This window comes from Macrobrachium rosenbergii, chromosome 10 (assembly GCF_040412425.1).
Source record: "Macrobrachium rosenbergii isolate ZJJX-2024 chromosome 10, ASM4041242v1, whole genome shotgun sequence".
Classification (NCBI taxonomy): Eukaryota; Metazoa; Arthropoda; class Malacostraca; order Decapoda; family Palaemonidae; genus Macrobrachium; species Macrobrachium rosenbergii.
In genome coordinates, this window is record NC_089750.1 from 39,366,040 (window position 1) to 39,389,528 (window position 23,489).

Here is a 23,489-nt window from a genome sequence, read left to right on the forward strand (position 1 = left end):
CTTTTGATAATTTTAGTTCCATGATGTTTTCAGTAATTCCTTCTATCTGTTTCCATGCTTGAATTACCATGTAGCGTTCTCTTCTCCTTTCAAGACTATATAAATTTAAGAATTGTAGTCTTTCCCAGTAGTCAAGGTCCTTAACTTCTTCTATTCTAGCTGTAAATGACCTTTGTACACTCTCTATTTGTGCAATATCCTTTTGGTAGTGTGGGTACCATATTATATTGCAATATTCAAGTGGACTACGTACGTACGTTTTATAAAGCATAATCATGTGTTCAGCTTTTCTAGTTTTGAAGTGCCGGAACAACATTCCCATTTTTGCTTTGCATTTTGCCAATAGAATTGCTATTTGATCATTGCATAACATATTCTATTCAACATCACACCAAGGTCTTTAACTGCTTCCTTGTTTGTGATTGTCTCATTATTAGGTCCTTTATATGCATATAGCATTCCTACTTTATCACCATAGTTCATTGATTCAAATTTATCAGAGTTAAATACCATCCTATTTATCTCTGCCCATTTATATATTTTGTTTAGGTCTCTTTGTAGCGAGTTCCTATCTTCATCACAAGCAATTTCTCTACTTATTCTTGTGTCATCTGCGAAACTTCTTACTACTGAGTCCTTAACATTACTGTCTATGTCTGCAATCATAATCACAAACAGCAATGCAGCTAACACCGTACCCTGTAATACACCGGATATTACCGTAGCTTCATCCGATTTCTCATCGTTTGCAATCACTATCTGTTTTCTATTTTGCAAAAATTCTTTTATCCATCTTCCTACTTTGTCAACAATGTTATGTTTTCTAATTTTTTCGCTAATATATTATGATCTACCTTGTCAAAAGCTTTTGCAAAGTCTAGGTAAACCACATCTGTATCTTTTTCATTTATCATATTTTTATATATGCTTTCATGGTGGACTAACAGTTGGGTTTGTGTACTTTTTCCGGTACAAAACCATGTTGTCCTATATTGAACAATCTATTTTTCATTAAATGTTTCATTATATTTTTTTTCATTACCCTTTCATATACTTTCATAATATGAGATGTCAGACTCACAGGCCTATAATTACTTGCCTCTAGTCTTGAACCACTTTTGAAAGTAGGAGTAATATATGCTAATTTATGCTCATCATAAATCTTGCCTGTATCTATACTTTGCCTTAATAATATTGCTAGCGGCTTTGCGATTGAATGAACCACTTTCTTTAACAATATGGCAGGTACTCCATCTGGTCCTGCTGCTGATCCATTTTTAATTTCATTAATAGCCTGCACAATATCGGCTTCTGTAATATCTATATCTGATAAGTATTCAGTATTTTCATCTCTTATTTCTGTATCATTATCTTCATTGTCAATTCTAGGTGTAAATTCACTCTTATATCTTTCTGCTAATATGTTACATATTTCCTTTTTCATTCGTTAATCGCCCTTCAATTCTTAGAGGCCTATTTCTACTCTTATTTTATTCATCTTTTTTGCATATGAATAAAAAATTTTAGGGTTTTGCTTGATATTTTGTAGTGTCATTTCTTCTAGGTTCCATTTTCATTTTCTTTTGATTGTATAATCTTTTGTTCTGCATTTTCTATCTTACTTTTTAGTTCCATCACTTTCCATGCATTCTTTTCTTTTGCAAGAGCTTTTTCCACTTTCTAATTTTCTGGAACAAGATCCTTCTGTCTCTTGGAATTCGTGACTGATGCTTACTTTTTTTCTTCGGTATATATTTTTCCACTATTTCCTCTAATATTTTATATAATATATCGGTATTTACCTGTATATCATCACTTACAAATATGTTTTCCCATTCTTTGTTTAATTCTTCATTTATTTTTGACCAATTTATATTCTTACTATAGAAATTGTATTTTCCATATCCTTCCCATTTTTCGTCTCTTGCTTTTCTTTGTTTTCGTATGTTCTGGAACGGACTGTTAATTCTATGACATTATGGTCCAGAAATACTCGTGTTATATACTATTATTTCTTTAACATAGTTCACCTCATTCACAAATACTAGGTCTAAAATATTATCCTTTCTTGTTGGTAGGTGATTTATTTGCTGAATGTTATGTTCTAGTAGCATATCTAATAGCTTTTCAAATTGCCTCTTATCTTCTGCACTACTATTGCTCTCTTTTTTATATGTATAAATACAACCACAGTCTCTATTCGTTCTTTCCATTCTACAAAAGGAAAGTTAAAGTCTCCAGTTAGGAGTATAGTCCAGTCCTTGTGATTTCTACATATTTCATCCAGTTTTCAATTATTATGTCAAACTCTTTAGTATTAGGGGTCTATATATTACAATGTTCACTAATTTTTTCAGATTCAAATTCTACAGCTATTAATTCACATTCTGTGTTACTATATTTCTCACAGATTTTTCCTTGATTGGCATCTCTCCCATATATCACGGTTCCCCCTTGATTTCTATTTTTTCTATCTGATCTATAAGTTTGGAAACCCTTTATCTGGTCATCATTACCAGTCTCTTGGGAATACCAGGTTTCACTTATATTCAATATTTCTATTTTTTCATTTTGGGTTAGTTCTTCTAAGAACTCTATCTTTCTTTTTGAGTTACTCGAAACTAGACCCTGCACGTTCATCACTATGATTGTTTGCATATTATCTCCATTATCTAATATGGGTAATAATAAGGATTTTCCCATGTCTCTTTCCTGTTCTGATATGTTGATCTTTTTCATTTCCAGAAATTCGTACATTAAAAAATCCAACTTTTCCATTATATTTGTTCTTCCAGCTTCATATTTATTCACTTTGTGCATAAACCTGCACTTATCTCCATATCTGCACCATCCCCTTGCATCATAGATACATTGCTTGTTCCTTGTGCTATATCTAGGTGCTGATGGCTCATATCGTGGTGCTGACTTTTCATAATGTGTTGTTGGCTTGCTTTTTGCCTTCATCACATGATCTTTGTTCTTTTCTTTATTTGTTTCATTTTTTCCTTGGTTTTTATATGTATTTTATTTTTTTGATTTTGATTTTGGTCTTTCATGGCTACAGGATGCATGTACCTACATTTCTTATTAAACCTACATCCATTTCCTTCTTTCCAGTTTCTACATATTTTTGGATGTAGATCTCTGCATTCCTCTTCATAGCCATCTAGATATGCACATTTGCCATAGATCTCATAATTGTGACATATCTTGGGATGTTTGTAATAACATCTTTCACCAAACCTGCAATTCCCTCTTTTCAAAAGGGTGCATACTGTGTCTTTCTTTTCTTTTCTTTTTCTTGTTCATTCCCCTCAGTATGGAGATCCGGGTACAACCTCTTTGGGATTTTATTTTGATTTATCAGGTCATAATTTATTTCTTCATATGTATGTTGCTGTATTGCCTCATATGTAGAATCTATGAGTTTCTCTGCATCCATACTATTATCCTGTTCTTTGTTTTCATTAATCTTTTCTCTCTCTTCAGTCTTATTTTCTTCTCTATTTTCCTCTTCTTCCTCTTCTTCATCTTCTTCATCTTCTTCATCCTCCACAATCTGTACATTAAGTCTTGATTTAATGACCTTGTCTATCCATACTAGACATGTTGAGCAAAATATTTTTGTGTCCTTATTTCTATTTTGCTCAACTTCAGCACATGACGGGTGTGTGTCGGTGCATGGCAAGCATAGCATTTCCTAATCAGGTTTTGTGGATTTACAATGCTATACCACACTCTACATAGTTTACATGCTTTAGGCATCCGTTTGCCTATTGCATCAATCAATATATTCACTAATTCCACCTTACTTATTTTCTTTGATGGAATGTGTTGATTTTTGTAGATTTTCTTTATAAGTCTTTTGATAACTTGAACTTTCATTGGTATCTCTTCTATTATTTTCATTATATTTTCTACAGATTTGCTCAGCTTGAAGGATCGTATCCTTTCAATATGTCTGTGAATGATTTCACATCTTTTTGGTCAATGCTGCAATTAATCTCCATGATCAGCAAACCAAGTTCCCTTTCCTGCCAATTCATCGTATTGAATATCACCGATGCAGAGAGAGAGAGAGAGAGAGAGAGAGAGAGAGAGAGAGAGAATGCACTAGCTTAGTGTTTAGGGTGGCCAACGCTACCGTGATTTCTTTTGAGGTATAAGTTAATTATGTCATTGCCCTTATAACAGATGTGGTAAGAGGTTATGACCTTATTTGACCTTGTATAATAGTGGTGGCAGCTGACCTTACGACCTTTGACAGCTTCTGAAGGGACTGATAACGGGAGCATTAAGCCGTAATAGGGCGTTCCAATAATCTTTGAGGAGTGATGTTGGTAGTACTTTTGATGACCTAGGCTTTTTCTGCTCAGCTTGGAGAGATGTGTGATTCATGGGTCAGAAACCAATTGTTTCTTGAGATGGGAAGTGTGTGTGTGTGTGTGTGTGTGTGTGTGTGTGTGTGTGTGTGTGTGTGTGTGGTGAGAGCGTCAGAGTGGGTTTCCTCGTCAGATTGAAGAATTGTTTCCAGGTATTTTTGCAACATAGAGGGTTTTGAATGGGAAGGGTGACATTCTTACGTAAATGTTTTCTTTATGCTGGTTTATTACTTAGCGACGTAGTACGAAACAGGCCGGTTCAAGGGCAAGCGAGTTTTTTTTTTTTTTCTGATTATGTGCAAGTGACCAGGAGTTGCTGAGCTTAGTGACGTACTGTACCTGTGACATTGTACATGGGCAGAGTATCCCTTCCCATTCTCTCTAAAGCCCATTTTCTATGTATGTGGTGGTAGACTGGGGTAGTTGGTTATCGGGTGTGACTTTTGTATTTTTCACAATCATCAGTTCACATCGGCGACTAGGAACTGATTAGGGATTACAGAATACTTTGTTTTTTTTATTATTATTATTTTGGTTATTTTTGTGGTACATAGGTTATTGTGTTGATAATTGCTTGATGGTTGTTGGGTTATTGGGAATGAATATTTCTTATGCTAGTGGGTCAACATTTCTTAGGTTTTCTCTTTTTTCTTTCTCCTTCTCTTTTTCTCTCTCTCGATGAATTTCCCACTTGTCTTCATGAAGGTTTACTTTTGGAATTTCTGTTAGTGTATGAAGTTGAGATCGGGTTGTATTGTTGGGTACTTGGAGTTTTATCAATCCCAACAATATGGTGGAGGGTGTGCCGAAGATAGAGATAAAGTAACTCTCTTACACAAGTTTACGTCAGTCGCCTCCGGGATTCAGCCATTTCCGAGGTTGGTTGATGGGGTTCCTCCGTTACCCCTCGAAATTTTTATTAAGGGTGTGCCAAATTACCTGGTTGCCAAGAAAATTACAGATGGGATAGAGGCTTTGAATGAAGCAAAAGGGTTCCTCAGTCTAGATATGGGGGATATTGGACAACATTGTTGGAGTCATCACTTTAGAAATTGTAAGACATGGGACAATCTCATGAAGTTTCTGAGGTCAGCATATGGGATGGCTGAAGACAGAGATGAAGTTCGAGACCTTAGGTCACATCTAAAACTCGCAAGGGTCAGGATTCTTTGGTCAGACTTAGTGCCAGGTGCTTCGATGTTGCGAGAGATTTTTCGAAGAAATTGAGAGCGTTTAGTTGGGTAAATGGTAACAATATTTCTGTGGATAACCTAGAGAAATTGCTTCAGTTTGAATGAATGCTTAATGATGTTCCTGATGCCACAGTAGATAGTTTTAATGAAAGGATAGAAAAGGGGTCTGATGAAGCCTTGCTTTTCTCGCAGATTCACAAACACTTGTCGAAATGTCCTACTGTAGATAGCACTTTCATAAATGGGATGCAGAAGGCTTCCAGAGCTATTCCAATGCACAAGCCACAGGGTGATTCTAGTTTCCCTTCTATGAGGTTGTGTGCCAAGTAGGGGCTCTGTGTGTTCAATATTGCAGGTCCGTTGCTTTAACTGTAATAGGCAGGGTCACACCAAAAAGGTTTGCAAGGTGAAATATTGTGGTGTCTGCAAGACTTCAGAGCACAGCTGGTGGTTTTGTCCATTTCTTAAACGGGATGAATTTAGGAGTGCGCCTCAGTGTTCTGTCATTTCTAATAGTAGTATTCCTCGAGAGGTTTTTTGAGAGTATCTAGGGACTGTCAGAAAATTTGGAGGGATGAACAACAAAAGGGGAAAGGGTGATGGGTGTTTCCTGTGATATAGGACTTCTGGCTGAACCCTTAGAGCAGAAGCCAATTGAAAGGGTCTGAGCATGGTGTCGCTGTCTCGGTATTTATTGATACCGGTGCATCAGTTAATCTGATGAATTATGATTTATATCTATTGATGTTCTCCAATCTCTGTTTGATGCCTACTGAAGAGACAGTGTGCAATGTTCAAGCAAATAGGTTGAGTGTTTTGGGCTGCACGGACGTTTGTTTTTATAGAGCCATTTTTTATTTTACGAGGGGTTGCTTTGGGGAATACATTGTTACTGGGTCATATAGCATGCCAGTGAAACAATCTCGGTTCATACGGGGGTAGGCCGTATAACCGTTGGGGTACCAGGGATTTTTGTCCCGTATGAGGAAATTGATGAGATTAAAGGGGATCATGATAAGGGATCAAGCGTTGATAATGGTTTACGGGGTGACACTAAACATGTTTCTGAGGGAAAGAAGTGTTGTAAAGGTATTTTACCAGAAGATGTGGTTTTGGGCCCAGGTATGGTTGCCCTGGCGAAAGTCCGAGTGAGAGACATGAAAATACCCAGACAGGTGTGTGTGAGTGAGGGTAGAGAGAAACTCAAGGGTGTAGCGAGTATGGTTTCTATAAGCAATGTGTCCAGTGACAGGGGTTACTTGGGTGAAATTACTAAACTGTAAAAATTCAGTTCAGAAATATCAGAAGGCTACATATGTGGTAGATTTTGAAGAATGGGTTGATGAAAATAATTTGGTTGCTATTGTAGGGGGCAACAATGAATTTCCAGCTGCAGAGAGATTATTTAGCTAATGCTGATTATAATGAGTATATAGAGGGGGTGGAAGATGCTCTGGCTGAGTTTGCAGATATTGTCACTCCTAAAGGGGATAAGTTGGGGTTAACTTATTTGTTAGAACACAAGGTTCATGTGGAGGATAAGACTAAGCATGTTTTTGTCCCTTTATATAGGATTCCGTTTAAGATTAGGGAATAGGTACAGCAAGAGGTCAATAAGTGGGAAGAGGAAGGTATAATTAGGCCCAGTTCCTCACTCTTTAATTTTCTTTTGTTAGCAGTGCCTAAGAAGGGTGGCTCAGTGTGTGTGTGTGTGTATGTGGATTTTCGTAAGTTGAATGATAAGTTGATCCCATGCTGTGGTGTGTTGGCCAGATTTGTTTGTAGAAATTGGGGGTAAAAATATCATGATTGCCACTGATTCTGTAGAGGAACATTTAGTGCTACTTAGGGAGGTTCTTAGGAGGCTTAGGTTAGTGGGTTTGAAAATTAAATAATAGCCTAGTGTGATATCTTGAAGAAGCAGATAGTATATTTCGGTCATGTTATTTTTAAGAAAGGTGTCAGGGTGAATGGGGACAAAGTTAGGGTGATTGTGGATTTTCCTGCTCCTAAAAATAAGAAGCAGATTCATTCTTTCTTGGGAACGGCAGGATTTTTCCCTAGATTTGTAAAAGTTCTTTTTCCACCCTGTCATCACCGTTGACAGACGTTCAGTTTGTTTGGGGTGAGGGGCAACTGTTGGCCTTTCAGAAAATTAAAGAGGCTTTAATGAGTCCCCCGGTGCTAAAATTTCCAGATTTTGAGGTGACAGATGCCAGTCGCAATGGCATAGGAGCTTGCCTTATGTAGAAACTGGAGGGTAAATTGCATCCTTTCGCGTTCTACAGTAGGAAGTTTGAGATGCGAGGGAGTAATGAGATGTCTTAGTGCACGAAGGACAAGGAGGTGTTCGTGGTAGAGTCTAGTTTGGTTCATTTTAAGATGTTATTTTAGGGCTCAAAGTTGAGGTTCTTACAGATCATAAGCCATTATTGGATCTTTTTAATAAGCCAGATCTTTCCCCTAAGAGAGCTAGGTGGCTTTTGACAATGAAGTATTTTGATGCCAAGCTTAGGTTTATAGAAGGTAGACATAATGTTGTAAACTGATGCCCCTAGTAGGAGTTTTTACGTTTCGGATGGTTCTTATGTTTGTCATGTATCTGGTGATTGCATAGACTGAGATATTAGTTTAGTGGAGGCTAAACAGGACGAGGATGAAATTTTGGCAGACACAAAGGCGTTTCTCAGAGAGGAATTGGTTAGAAAGGGTTATAGGTTGCCTTTTACAGGTTCAGAGTTAGAGGGTAATTTGTTAGTTAGTAAAATTAAATATAAGCTGAGGAGTAGTGAGGATAAAGGAGATACAACACAGGCAGTCCCAAAGAGCCTGGTATATATGGTTTTGGATATTGTTCATTGTAGGTTTGGTAGTTCACATTTGAGTATTGAGAAAACGTATCAAAATGTAAGGGAAAAGTTTTTTTGGAAGAACATGCTCGCATCAGTGGAGGATTTTGTGAGGGGATGTTCAGTTTGCAATGCATGCAAACAAGTGAGGGTTACTTCGTGTAAACTGCGTTCGTTTCCTATTCCCAGTAGACCTTTCCAACTCATCCATATGGACGTTCTATCCAATTTCCGTGAGTCTAACTAGGTTAGTAGAGATTCTCCCTTTCGAGCATAATACAGTGGAGGAGGTAGCAGTTGTATTTTTCAACGGGTATATTTGTCGTTATGGGGTTCCTGAGGTACTTATTACAGACAATGGTGAGAATTTGTGAATAAGACGTTAGAGTGTCTTGCGGAGGTTATGGGAATTCGGAACGTAACTATTATTCTGTATAGACCAGAAGCCAGTGGGTTTTGTGAACGGGCCAATAGGAAGGTAATTGAGGCTCTCAGAATCACTGTAGAGGGTAATGATGTGAATTGGGATCAGCATATCACACAGGTCCAGCATAGCATTAATATTTTGGTTAGCGATACTATTGCAATGTCTCATGCTGAGGCGGTGTTTGGTTATCCAGCACAAGGCACGTTTGATATGTTGTCTATTCCGTCAAATTCTGATAATATGGTTAGATCACTGGTCTCTACCTTTAAGGAGAGATATGCGCGCCTTGCTAGGAATCTTGAGTTGAAGACGCAGGAAATGGTTGACAGGAGCAATTCTAAGTCAGATAATGTTAAAGTTGCTGTGGGTGACAGGGTTTTTGTGAAAATAAATGTCAGGAATCAGTTGAATTATAAATTAGAGCCTAAATTTGAGGGTCCATTCGGATTGTGAAAATAAAGAAAGGGAATAGGTTTGTTGTTCGAGATAAAAAAAAAATGGGATTGTCAGGTTGACACATATATCTAAGATGAAGACGACAGCTTAAAGGGGAATTTACAGGTTCATTTCTTTGTTTTTCCCCTTCCTTTTCTTGTGTACTTTTATTTTTTATTTTTTTTTATTTGCTGGTTTCCAGGGTATGTAATTTGGGGGTTTTGAACATGGAAGGACGCTTGTCCACAGAGTTCTATAGATTTTGTTTGTCTAATTCTAGTCTGTTTTGTTGTTTCCTTTTCCTTTCTGCGCAAGTGCGGTGGTTCGCGTAATTAGTTGTTGGAATTTTGGCAATGCTGAGTTTATCTGTGTTAAATGAAGCGCAGGGAGACCATAGAGTTCTGTGGGCATATTAGAGGTGTTATGTAAACTTTATGATATGGCTGTATCGACCCGTTGGTGGGTTCTGTGATGAGGGTTGTAGTTGTATCTTTTTGTCTCATTTCGGGTTCTGGTTATTTATAGGTATCTTTTCTTTGCTTTTTTTTGGATGCTTGAGTTCTGTTTGCTCGTAGCCTTAGGGGTTACTGTCTATGCCAGAGTAAAAGTGTTGTGGTTAGTTTCTTTCATAAGGGGCGTTATGGTCTCATATAGTTTTGTGGCGATATGAGATTACATTGCGCAGGTGTATTTTTGCTTTTCTGTTTTTCTTTTGAGGTGTTAGATTCGTTGTCATGGTTTTATGGTCTCGTTTTCCCATGGAGACAAAGAGAATTGTACCTTAGGTGACGTTCTAGACATGTCACCAGAAATCGTCAAGTTCCGGTAGAGCATTCGTTCATTCGCAAGTTCGCTCACATAGGCGTGTCATATGATGTGTGAATTTTCCATTTTGAGTACAGGCTAGACATTCGGGACTTAATTCCCTTGTGATAAGATCTGCTTTCCTGGGAGACTTTGTATACTGCCTCTCAGGTGAGCCGAGACTTGTTTTTCAAAACCTGAATGGGTTTTAATAACTTTGTTTAACATGCACTGTCACCATGCTTTGGGTATCTTTTTCCCCATTTATTTTTGTTTGCTATGTTTCTTTGATTTTTATTGATTTTTCTGAATTTTGATTTTGCCATGTTTAATTATGTGTATTTCTTTTGGGGTTAGTAACGTGGGAGTTATCCCACATTCATTTTTTCTCTGCCTATTTTAAAAAGTTTGTTTTTCCTTTTGTTTCCTCAGTTGTACTGAAATAGAGGTCAAATATGAAGGGGAATGTGACTTATTTTGACTCTTATGTGGTAGAGACTCTTTTGGTGGAAGTTGTTAGCACCATGTCATACCTCGCTTGGTTATTTTTTTTTATTTCCAATTCTGGGATGTAGATATTCCCATTTCATTTCTATTTAATTCCAGACCATTTGCAGCGTTAGACTAAAGAATAAATTATATTTTTGTAGACATGCTTTTGTTGAAATTCCTTAGTTCAGTTAGTGACTTCGATAACGAGAGAGAGAGAGAGAGAGAGAGAGAGAGAGAGAGAGAGAGAGAGAGAGAGAGAGAGAGAGAGAGAGAGAGAGAGAGAGAGAGAGAGAGAGAGAGAGAATGCACTAGCTCAATGTTCATTGTGGCCAACGCTACAATGATTTCTTTTGAGATATAAGTTAATTACGTCATTGACCTTATAACAGATGTGGTAAGAGGTTATGACCTTATTTGAACTTGTATAATATATTCATTTCTATCTTTTATCAATGTGTATTTATTCAAAACAATAAATAACGCATGCCTTACATTCCTCCACGAAGGGAGGGTTTTTGTTTATGATACCTGATTACATCATCACTAAAGGTACAAATTGACTGATAGGTGCTCACCAAGCCTTACTCTGTACAGGTTGATATAATTGCTGTACGAACATGAATAACGGTAATTTTTTGCTATTGCTCTGTGTAACCTTATACTTAATGCTACATTCATAAATGTGATGTCATTGTAAAGCTAATGAGTTGTAATTTATTATGCTATTTTATGTTAAAAATGTCCCTAAAACCAATATAAAGCATACGTATCACAAGTTGAATTTAGCTGTATTGGAAAATGTTTTGCCACTTTTTTTCTTAATTCACCAAAAATTGCTAAAGAGAGATACTTAATTTTTTTTATTCAGTACAAAAGTAACATAAATTGCTTTTCTATTGATATGTAATTCATTACTATTCGTGTTATGTGTAAAATGACAAAGGGCAGTGAAACAAAGGTAATATGTACAAACGAGTTGTAGGTTATCAGTAAGTGACAGCTGTTGGTTACTATTTTTCAAAATAACCACAAAAATAGGTACATTGAAATATCTAATTTTTATGTATGTGATGAGAAAATTCAATATAATTCGTTTCCAATAGATTCCGCTGACTGATGAGAAGGTAGAAGGCTAGCTGCTGCAGCAATTCAGTTAATGATAGAAAAGAAGCAAAAAGGGTAACAGAGTATAGTCGGAATATCTCTCATTAAAAAAAAAGATGTATATACTCATACAATATTAATAAAGGAGTTTAAATTAGAACCTGAGAGAGAGAGAGAGAGAGAGAGAGAGAGAGAGAGAGAGAGAGAGAGAGAGGTTTTCAGTTGTCATTCAGAGTTTTCTGCCCAGGCAGCCCAAAAATACAGGGTTTGGATTTATTAATATTAAAGTTAATAAAAATCTATACCAAAAAAGTAACAAAATATAAATATTACTTTAACAAAAGAAGTACCAGCCCGATACTGGCATCAAATGCGACGTCCTCTCTCGCCATTTATTTACTTGTCCCCTGATGTAAAGTCGGGGGAAAACATTCCCCAAGTTGGATCTGCTCTGGTTGGCTCCTCTAAGTTCGGAACCATGCCAATAACTTCCCTCTCGAATTACAAATTTTTTTTTTTTTCAAATAACCAACCTAAAACTCCGACAACATGAACAATTCACGGTCGCCAAAATTCTTACTAGGGCGATCTATGAATCACTTTTTATTAAACAAGTAGTTCAAAAATACAGAGTTAAACGGTCAAAAAAAAGAAGGCCATAACAAAATGACCGCCACCCAAAAATTTCTTCTTGGCATGAGCTTACTTTTTAACCTCCTGCTGCCGTCTCGCCACGTATCTTGTGACTGTCACTGCTCCAGCCTGGGCCCAAACACCGCCTTCCATCGTATTCCTTGAAAGGTACTTAGCATTTCCCTTCTGGCTTTTTTTTTTTTTTTTAAGTTTCTTTTTAAATAAATAACATTTTTCTTATAATGTCAGCTAGTCGAGTCAATTTTCATATTATTTAATGTTTGTATGTTTCAGCCTTCATGATAAAGGTACTTAGGCCTCTGGCTTTTTTTTTTAAGTTTCTTTTTTAAATAAATAAATTTTTAGTTGAAATTTCATATTATTTAATGTTTGTATGTTTCTGTGATAAGGGTAGGCCTCGAACCGTCTCCTTCTGCTGCCCTTTTCTCTGTATATATATACATTTACATCTCTGTATATATATATATATATATATATATATATATATATATATATATATATATATATATATATATATATATATATATATATATATATATATATATATATATATATATATATGTATATATATATATATATATATATATATATATATATATATATATATATATATATATGTATATATATATGTATATATATATGTATATATATATGTATATATATATGTATATATATATGTATATATATATATATATATATATATGTATATATATATATATATATATATATATATATATATATATATATATATATATATATATATATATATATATATATATATATATATGTGTGTGTGTGTGTATATATATAATATATATATAATATATATATATATATATATATATATATATATATATATATATATATATATATATATATATATATATATATATATATATATATATATATATATATATATATATATATATATATATATATATATATATATATATATATATATATATATATATATATATATATATATATATATATATATATATATATATATATAAAAGACAGAATACGTTGGCAAAGCGGGGGCAGCAGCACACAGAAGGCTATCTCCTTGTCACCCTGTCCTTCTGTATATATATATATATATATATATATATATATATATATATATATATGTGTGTGTGTGTGTGTGTGTGTATATATATTTAAGCTTACCCACCTTGCCCATAGTGAGAACCAAGTGAGCATAATTATCCTCCGAAACTGTTGACAAGAAACTGTCTGAAGTCAGAAAGATCAAGTACCTGTACTGCTTTGACAGCCAGAAGTAAAACTGTTTTGGAAGGAATTTCGACTAACCAAAAAGTTAAGGAATTTCGTTTAGATAAACCTCAACTAAGCAAGTGTGACACAGACAATCATTGCAACAGTTTAAAGTTTCACTGTCCATATTGCGCATATGTTAGGCCTATGACAATCTAGGTAACTCGACTTGGACAGATAAACCAGGTCCAGCAAGGTACTGTACATACCAAAGATACTTAGCTTGCCGAACCCATTTTGCCCAGTAACTTAAAAGTACTGTATATTACGATGTTCAGTGGGTAAGTGTATAGTAGTTTATATTATGAACTGGTGAGCATACACTGAGATATTTTAAAAGCCAAATTCACTAAGTTTGGTTTGCAAGATTATGATATTTTACGACGTGTAAGTTAGTATGACGTAATGTGCTACAGCTCCTCTGTATGACATGAATTGTTAACCGTCTCTTACAAGTTGGAAAATTACTGAGTTAGGTTGAAGGCTAGGCTGGGATATATGTATTGAAAAGTTTAGAGGTCTTTTCCTCTTGATGCATCAGCAACTTTCTTTTTTTAAGTGAATGTTTATTACTGTTATGTTGTAAGGAATTGGAGAGTGTTTCATCATGCTTGTTTAGGATTTCATTGATCTGTGTAACTGCTGAATTAATTTATTGGCAAATTTTTCGTTGGTTGAAATATCATTGTATTGAAAACAAATTACAACATATTGCAATTTTTCATTCATATTTTTAATTTTCAGCTTAATATGCGACGAATATTTTTAAAAATGAAATAATGCCCTCTGTTTTCAGTTCATGAAACTAGAGTTGCTGGATTTTCCTTTGTTTTTGGTTAGAGAACAAAAATGACGCCTGCTTATCATCATTGATATAACTTTGTTTCAGGCCAAGAATCCTTGAATCTTTCCTCTTGCTTGTATATCCTGTGAATTGATTGCTCTCGTTCTATGCCTTTATTCTTCTTTGTCTGGGAAGCTTCCCTTACATCACCATATTTCCAGAATTCTGGTAAGAAGGACCTTTTGGAATTAAGGATTAACAATAGCCCATCTATCCTAGCCACTAATTAGAACCCTTTGTGTTTTGACAGACATACTCAAGGTCTCTCACATGGCCATTCATTCAGGATGGTATCCCCGTTCTTCTCTCCTTCAGCTTTGAATTTTCTTCTGTTTTAGGGTTGTTTTTTTTTCATAAAAAATAGAAAGCACACATTTTCTCGGTCCCTTGACTGAATTCCTTCTCTATAACACAACTCCCCTCCTCTCTCTCTCTCTCTCTCTCTCTCTCTCTCTTTTTTTTTCTCTGGATTACTGCTGATTACAATTTTTCTATTTATAAATAAACACCGAAATGACTTATATAAAGCCATCAAAGCATTCAAGACCCAGATCTAGAATTATCGGAACCTTTTACAAGAAGACATAGTATCCATATATTTCCAAATTGCTCTTGACAAGAGCTCACACGGCTTTCATCCAGCTATCAGGAAATGCTGGTACCTCGTTCTCTGACACTACAATTAATGCCAGTGGCTTCAGTGCTGTACCCTATCAGATGTTCTGCCTGGTACCCTTAGTTCTTCTGGGGTCATCACCCCAACCCTTTCTGGAATGATCAAAGACTGGCAGTGAATGCCTTTTGGTTCATTTTCAAGGTTATGTTGCAGACTGTGATGACTTGTGTAAGATTCTGAAACTAGTAAGATTCCTTAAAGATGAATCATGAGATTCTTACTAATGAAAGGAATTATAAAACTGAAGTAGATGTTTTCAAGCCTTACCTCCACCAAAAGTTACTCAGCCATTGTTACCCCATCACAATCATTAGGAACTTACTGAGTTTTTTCACATGCAATAACTAACTTCTTAGTATAAAAAGGGTACAGAGACTATTTCTGAAACTGCATTTGAGTTTGAGATAATCATCAGTTGTTTATTTCCAGAAGCCCCTATGAGGCTCTACTGTACCACTTTCTGTCTTTGGAACTTGATACCACGGTTCTAGCATCAATAAATCAGTGCCCAAGAGTTCCTTAGGTCTGGATGTCCTAAGACTACAACTACAGGACCCTCTCAATGTTGCTTTGCAAGTGGAGTCACAGTAGGAAGGTATGTTCCAATATCAACATTTACAACGGAAGTAGGTGGTGGAACCAAAAAAGGAGCAACAAATAATGCAGGTGGTCAACAGCTGAATGACCTCCTACCTTTGTAGCTCTTTCTACAGACACACTAATCATCGAGAAGCTAAGGGTAGAGCAACATCCTTCCATTTTTTTTTACTGTGGGTCACCAATGACATTTGTCAATCAGTGACTCATGAAACAATCGGAACTGCACCTCACAAGAAGGATAAGCATGATACTCATCAACTTAACCAGTGAATTTCCCTGATACGCATGACAGTTCATTTGAGTTTAAGAATATTTGTGAGCCCACACAACCCATGCCCTCTGCTATACTCATACTAAACAGACATTCTATACCCCGGTCTTTTCAACTTTCATCATCATCTGCAAATTACGGTAATCCTGTTAATAGACACCCACTTAATCTCAAACACTCTCGATAACAACACCATATTGAGAGTACCACAGATGTTCACCTTGTAGGATGAATGCAGCAGAGACAGGAAGAAATCATACTCCTGCCACTAGAAGCTGGAGCTGTCTTTTCTTTAACCTTTCCCCACTTGGGCTTATGGAACTCTTTCCCCCAGCCAAATAAAAGAAAGCACTGAATGTGGCCAATTCACTAGTCTGCTGCTGACACTAGTGAACTGGATCCCAGGAGGAGGAAGTCATAGCCATCTTAGGGTATCAAAATTCCTGACCTCGATTTTTAGGCTAACAATGGTCTCTAATAGACTTTTTATGAGTCTCTAGGACACTTAATACCTCGAAACAGCTATGTCACCACAATGACCACACATATAATAATTCAATACAAAGTAACTTGGTACAGTTCCTGAGAGTCTTGATGCTAAATACTACAGTCTTCAAATGGATAGCTGCAATCAGGAGGAGACTGGTACAGTCACGGGGTAATCCTATACTTTAACTGATGTGGGGCCACCAACGACAGTGGCCTATGTGATGCCATCATCAAGGTGGGCTGTCCATGACATCAGAAGAAGTTTGGAAGACGACCTTAGTAGCAATTTTGAGTCTTTGAGGAACAGAATTACAGAAAAGAAGTAAGAAGGTAAACCCATCTTCCATGTGGGATGTTTAATTTATGAGGTGGGTCTTCTGCTCCAAGTAAGGTGGAGCATCCGCATCAATTTTTGCCTGCAAGGACCTATACCTGACCATATCTCAGGACAATGCAAGTAGATGACCAAATCTTTTATATGTAACTAAGAACACAGCAAGCTATCTACGAAAAGATTCAGTTTATCATTTGCCATTAATATTTCCTCCTTCATTAGATTAGTGTTAATCCATTATATTAAGATTGTGACTTTTACTCTCTCAGCCACACGTCTGGGCCATCAAACAACCTAGAAAGAGAAAATCAGGTTATGAATAACAAAGGAACAGGAAATCAGTGAAAAAGAATATCAAGACAATGGACTAATTGAGGGGAAAATATGGTAAATTTAAAGGATTTTTACTAACAGGCAAATGGCAGATGTACTAAGAGGTAGCATTATGCAACCTTTCTTTTATTTATATTCACAACCTTTCCTACAACTGCCATGAAGACTGTTCGATAATATTACAGTAAAGGGAATGAAAGTTCTTTGGTATTCAGCATTGTTGAAACTATGGCTCTTCAACTGGATGTGAATATTAATACTCTGCAAAGTAAGTTATGCAGGTCGACTTATTAGATAGTCTATAAAATCGATAGCGGAAGCTCCGTTGGAAAAGAGCGTATGATAAATTCCTGGTAGTCAAAACAATTTTCAGTGATTGCCTGAACCATAAATATTATCTTTGTAAAAAGCAAATCAACACTTCAAGATCTAAAAGATGAAAGAACAAACATCTTAAGAGTTTCATTTTTTACCATCACCTTTGTAGCCGCGAGAAGCTATACGAACAATACCCAGCGTTCTGGAAACATCAGGTTATCACCTATGAAGAAGGAACTTTGAAGTAGAAGGTAACACCGATTATCGACAAGTGTTTAAAAGTATTCAGTATTGTGTTCTGTGTGCGGAGCAAATCATTGAGTTGAAGCATTATTTAAAATCAGTTAAATTCATTAGTGTGCTATTATTTTAACTGGAGATCGGTTCAGTTCCCGACTGACTACAACTCTATTTTTATTTTTTTACTTACACCTTGAATTGGCTACCTCGGCTTTCATTATCTAACTGGGCAGTCTTATGACTGCATTCTACATGGTCAATTTTCTATAAATAAAGAGATGAGATTGCATAATCCCTTGTCTGCTACTTACCTTATATGAGTTTAAAAATCCTGGCAGGGACTTGATCGTAGTGTGCTAACCCAACGCAGTTTTTTTCTTTTAATATTATAGCCGTTCAAAAGGAATATTGGCCAAATAGACCATAGCAGTCACTCTCAAAATAATCTGCCGTCCACTTTAAAGCTTACAGCGGCCATCGATTTTAAGCCGTATTAACCGTCATTAATGTTTTATTACGATCGCTCCGCTCACCCAAGCCTAATAAATGGGCGAGATTCCTTTTCACTTTATTTTATTTTCCTGTAGATCGTGATGGGCTTAAGTGTTAATGTTTTTCTTTTATATTTCTCTACACCCTGTTAAAGCTAGTTGTTAGTTTTAGAGCAAGATTTGTATAAGGAAATCTGAAGATTTTTATTTTTCAATAAGTCATCGTTAAAATCTCTCCCTCATTTCTCTTTTGGGCAAACAAAAATTCACCCCAAACGCATCTTTCCCCAAGATAAACTATTTCACTTCAGTCCCAATTTCTACCAATAACTACATCCCACTGACTCACCTGCGTTCCATCAGTGCAGGTGTAAGCGTGTGCACGTATGCGCAAACGCAAAATGAGAGTTAAAGCTTCTGCCGTTCCCCTCCCAACGTGACTCACTCGAGGATCGGACACCAACTGGGAAGCATTCCTGTGTTCCGCCTGTTCGCGCTTAACTTTTAATGGATATCTAAGCCAGGTATGTTTGAGTTATTGTTAAGCGGTTGATATGTGCGGCACATAAGCTGGGAGTTTCATCCTACTTTCCTTGCAGAACTGGATTTGGTGTTATTGTAATTGATAAAAAAAAGTTTGCAACGATTCGGAAAGGTGAAACCAAACCTGGTTTTCGTCTGAAGGTATACATCAACGTTTGTTTACCATGAAATGTTTTCTACGAGTATTGCTTTAATCGACAATGTCCAAAATTCCCATAACAGTACTGTTTTCCTCCGAAAGAAAGAGCAAACATTACCATAGAGGCGGGAATCCCGTTCGTTGAAGCCTGTATTCTTGCCTTTCCGCCACTCAGATGCTCTTCACTCGGCGCGATAGGTCAAGTACTTACAAACAAATAAATGTCGACTAAGTTGCCGAATGTTACAGGAATGTTCGTCCTAGTCTCGATTATTTCTAACAAAATTTTTACGAGTATATTTGTGTATACGTTCGTTAAGACAGTTTCCTTATGTTCGCATATATAAATGTGATAATGCTGACCAACTCTCACACGAGATCTGAGAAGGGTCATAAACAATTTAGAGGATTTGCATTGATTTGCCTGATATTTCTTCAACAGGCACGAAGCAACCTCCACATACGTAAAAATGGGACAAAAAAAACTAAGATGTTCATGAATACTAAGAACATCTACACCACTTGCTACCACTTTTAGCTAAAGTGATTCTTCATTATATTAAATGCAACCTCGATAGTCTTTTTTTTTATTATTATTATTTTCAACGAGGAAACGTGGTAGGAAACAAGTAAATTCGACATCGCACTGTAGATTGATGTGCTCTGAGTGTACATGGGAACAGCGAAATTCTTCCCTGTATGTATCAGACTCATTCAGAGAAAATGAAATTTTGAACAACTGCAAAATTTTATGAGCAATTGAGAGGCTTTCATTGTGCGCGTTCGGTGACCAGGCGACGTGACGGAAGTTTCTCACGTGACAGACCTTCATAAATTATATCTTTTTCATTCAAATTATTGTCCTAGCGGATGCACCATCTTCAATGGCAATTATTAATGTTAACCTTTTGCACTATATTTGATTCAGTTTACATTTTTATTTGCCTTTTGTATTTTCTTGATTTCATCACTGGTTTGCATAAAGTTGCCTCGTAATCTAAGTATAGTATGCATAATAATAGTATGTGTCTGCGTCCCACTGGGACATTAACACAGTTCCTCAGCCAAATGGTAATTTGCCTTGAAATTTCTATCAAACTTAGGAGCCTCTCAGCATTCCTTACCGTTTTGCTTAATCAAAGGTAGATTGGATTCGATGAATAATAATAATAATAATAATAATAATAATAATAATAATAATAATAATAATAATAATAATAATAATAATAATAATAATAATAATAATAATAATAGTAATGTTATAAGCAACATGTTGATCGTCTTCATTGTCATTAGGCGCTACCAAGATGCCTTAAAGTCCCATGTGTTTCTGTAATGACAATAACAATATAGGCAGAGGTCTTCGGTTTAGAAAATTTCATTAATCAGGAATGCTACACTGCAAGATTTTCGTATAATTAGCTTCTTGTCTCCGGGGAGTGAATGTACTAAACTTCCAAGTGGAAAATTACATTTGCCGAGCATACTTTCAGTATGTACTTAAAATCCTTATGAATATATAATTATAAAAGTAACGCATATCATTTCTCGTGATATCTATACTGCACATTATAACTTCCTTGAGATTGCGGTTGTTATCTTCACTCTCTCATTAACACTTCTATATAGTTCAAGGTAGCCTAATAATATCAGTTCTGTAAGGAAGGTATGCATATTTTGTTAGCAGTGATGCTCTCTCACAGTTTCATTGTAATAGCATCAGGTCGATGTTGCCTTGTCTAACGGGTCCGACGCATCTTGGAAGACGTCTTCCTTCATGAGGCAAAAGCAACAAATAATGAACGCGGCCTTTGTCGCTGTTTGATTAAGCCAACCTCCTGCTGGGTCGGGCGCTTGCTCCTAGAGCACCCTGTAAATCAACAAATATGGCCATGAAGCCAGGGACAGGGACCAGGTCTCACAATGCAAACGGTAAAGTCGATCAAGGGAGGTAGGGAGATGGTAGGCTGCCGTCCCTTCCAGGATTATCTTGCTTCTTGGTCGCAAGAGGAGAGAGAGGCTCAGTTTCCCTACCCCATTTATGATTCGCATCACGTGACCTGTTCATGACCAGAACACTCGTTTCATAGTTGTTTGTAAGGTTACGGGCTCCAATAGGAGGAAGATCCCGTGTCAGTAGCCTACAAGATAGATCAAATTTACCGAAAGCAACAAAAACCTTGTATAATCATTCGTTTTTCTTCGCCTGATGAAGAGATTATTTCCTCTCCGATCTACAGTATAATTCGGTTTCGTCAATTAAAATGACATGAGTACACACCCAGTGTTATGAACTAAGGATAAGTGCAAAGATATTTATAATTTTGTTGTTGTTGATGTTATTTTGCTTATTATTGTTAACGTTAGGAATAACTCGAACAATAATAGAACGTAATTCCGATGTACAGATAATGATGCATATACAGTTATTAATGCGCTAGCTATAGAACCTTGAAAATAGGATTTTCTAGTGAGGTTATATATATATATATATATATATATATATATATATATATATATATATATATATATATATATATATATATATATATATATATATATATATATATATATATATATATATATATATATATATATATATATATATATATATATATATATATATATATATATATATATATATATATATATATATATATATATATATATATATATATATATATACATATATATATATATATATATATATATATATATATATATATATATATATATATATATATATATATATATATATATTGTCATAAACTGGTCGTCTTGGTTGGGGAGAGAATTGAACAAATTTAAAACTTATGACTGCGAAGGAACCAAGTGCACCCAGCTTATGAACAAAGGAAAAGTTATTTAAAACATACCCTAGATTTTCCCTGGATTTACAGTTAAAGGAGGAAGGCCTCCATTTGGAATTAGAATTCATTTACAATTTAAAGGGGTTTATCTACAGAGATTAGCAAATAAGCAAGGAGACAAAACATAATGCAAAATGTTAGCCAATGAGCAGACTCATTAATTATATACAGAGAACAATAATGCAGTGATTGGCAACAAGCAAGCTACGTAATAAGGGGGCCAATGTACAATACAATTATTCCAGTTATAATAATAATAGCTTAGTCATGCCCCGATTACACTAAATTGTCTCAGTTAGTATGCTGAAAAGGACTGAACTCCAGGATGGGGAAAATAATTCATATAAAATTTGGCGAGGCCAAGACGAACTTCAGGAATCAGACTGCAACCAGGAATAGTTTCAGGATTTGAAAGGCAGTCAGAATTATCGGACACAGAGTGCGATGGAGCAGCTTGTCTCTCCTGAAAGAGAGGTCCTGGATTAGAACAGCAGCCCACAATGAAGGAAAAGGGAATCCCCCTATAAAATGTTACTCATTGCACATTTTAAATATTAACCACTACATAGCCCAGCAGATAATTATGAAGAAATCACGTTAGCACAGTATGGGGATCGTAATTGCTTGGGCTTTTAACAGTCAATACGTGATCGCACTCACACAAAGTGTAAATTTAAACACTTGTATTACTTAGCCTAAATTGCCCTTAAGTTGCACTGGGGAAGGGATAACTGGATGATTATCACGGGATCTTTACTGAAATTCAAGGCACATTATGGGCGAGATACGGGAGGCCGAAGCAGAACTCTTAACAAGGGAAAATTGCTTTGTGGAGGAAGGAGTTAAAGTTTAAATGAAAGGGAAATTTAAGGGGTTTAAGTGGAAGGGGAAGGCCTGGTTTACTGACTATTTGCGATGTACGAACCTTGTCTGATAAGTGCGGCGCCAAACAATTGACTCGGCCATTTGTCGATGATAGTTTCAAACAGCGTAAGCGGAGAAGATGGGTGATAGCTTCTGCCCAGTACTGAGATGAGAACGCGTCTGCTGTTCCAAAGCCAGCGGCGTCTTGTAGGGGCCTCATCTTTAGTCTGACACCCCTGCAAATATGTCAAGACAACCAGCAAAGAGGGCAGAGGAAAAACATCCTTAAATATTAATTACTTAGTGGTTAAGGTCCTACCTGGCAGCTAGTCCCACTATGCCTCTTAACCTTCCCCACACCTAAATACTTCCACATGATGTGATGGGGGTGAAAAGGGGGTTGAAAGCGGGAGGCCTATTGTGTCCCAGAATCAGGCGATGGACGGCGCTTCCTACACTGCTATACACTGGTGCTAACAGCTCTGATTTAGTTCAAACTATGCTTGTTTCCACCCATCGCCCGCCAATTTTTCCAACCTGACAGTCAAATGAATAGCAGACAGCATTGCAAAATTAGTGATGTACGGGCATCTACAAGAGGGAGGGATATATCCTTGACAATATATATATATATATATATATATATATATATATATATATATATATATATATATATATATATATATATATATATATATATATATATATATATATATATATATATATATATATATATATATATATATATATATATATATATATATATATATATATATATATATATATATATATATATATATATATATATATATATATATATATATATATATATATATATATATATATATATATATATATA

General features: G+C 35.8%; 1 protein-coding gene across 1 annotated transcript in view; it reads left to right on the plus strand.

Moving 5' to 3' along the window:
- Positions 1-18,652: 18,652 nt before the first annotated feature.
- Positions 18,653-23,489, plus strand: part of LOC136842598 (histone-lysine N-methyltransferase, H3 lysine-79 specific-like) — a 759,589-nt gene continuing 754,752 nt past the window's right edge. Inside the window, exon 1 of the mRNA XM_067110173.1 lies at positions 18,653-18,738. The gene's annotated coding sequence lies outside the window, so the exon portion shown is untranslated. The remainder of the gene's footprint in view (positions 18,739-23,489) is intronic.